We start from the raw sequence: 699 nt of genomic DNA, 5'->3' as shown, positions 1-699 counted from the left end.
GTAAAACAGTAGACCAATCTCTTCTGTCAATCACAATTAGTTCAACCAATCATAGCATGACATTTAGCAGTGTGACCAATGAGGGAGTGGCTGCATGGGACCCGTCTATTGGCTTTGAATAAAGAATTTTTTTGACTGATATCTTCTGTCTGGCACTTTGATTGAGTCTAGAAATTTAAAGTGTATATTCCTTTAAAATCTTGGCAAGTTGGAAAGTTATATTATGCTTGATCATCATATACCTTAGCCTGTTTGTGACAAAATAAGCTCAATTCAATGAACAAAGCACCCTTCTGATGTTACATCAAGCATGTGAACATCGAACCTTACAAATCATACTTCCAGCTCTATTTCCTGTCACCAGATAATGAAGTTAATTTCCGTATGTGGCATCACAGGAAACACTGCACTGCTAGTTCAGAACCTGGCTACATGGCTTGTGAAAAACATAAGCAAACATTACGATGACTTGCAATTGTATATAATCACGATGATTATGCACTCAAAAGAACGTTTTTCACCAACTGTGTTCCTGTTTATATTTTGTACACATGTCTATGTTGATTGAATATGGTAGGTTTGTAATCAAGAACTGTTGTATTTTAGTGCCATTGGTGGCATAAGCACTTAAGAATCCAAAAGATACATAGCACAGGAACGTAGCATCAACAGCATCGAAAAAAACAATACACAGGAATA

Source organism: Branchiostoma lanceolatum, chromosome 7 (assembly GCF_035083965.1).
Source record: "Branchiostoma lanceolatum isolate klBraLanc5 chromosome 7, klBraLanc5.hap2, whole genome shotgun sequence".
NCBI lineage: Eukaryota > Metazoa > Chordata > Leptocardii > Amphioxiformes > Branchiostomatidae > Branchiostoma > Branchiostoma lanceolatum.
Note: the sequence above shows the minus strand (reverse complement) of the source record.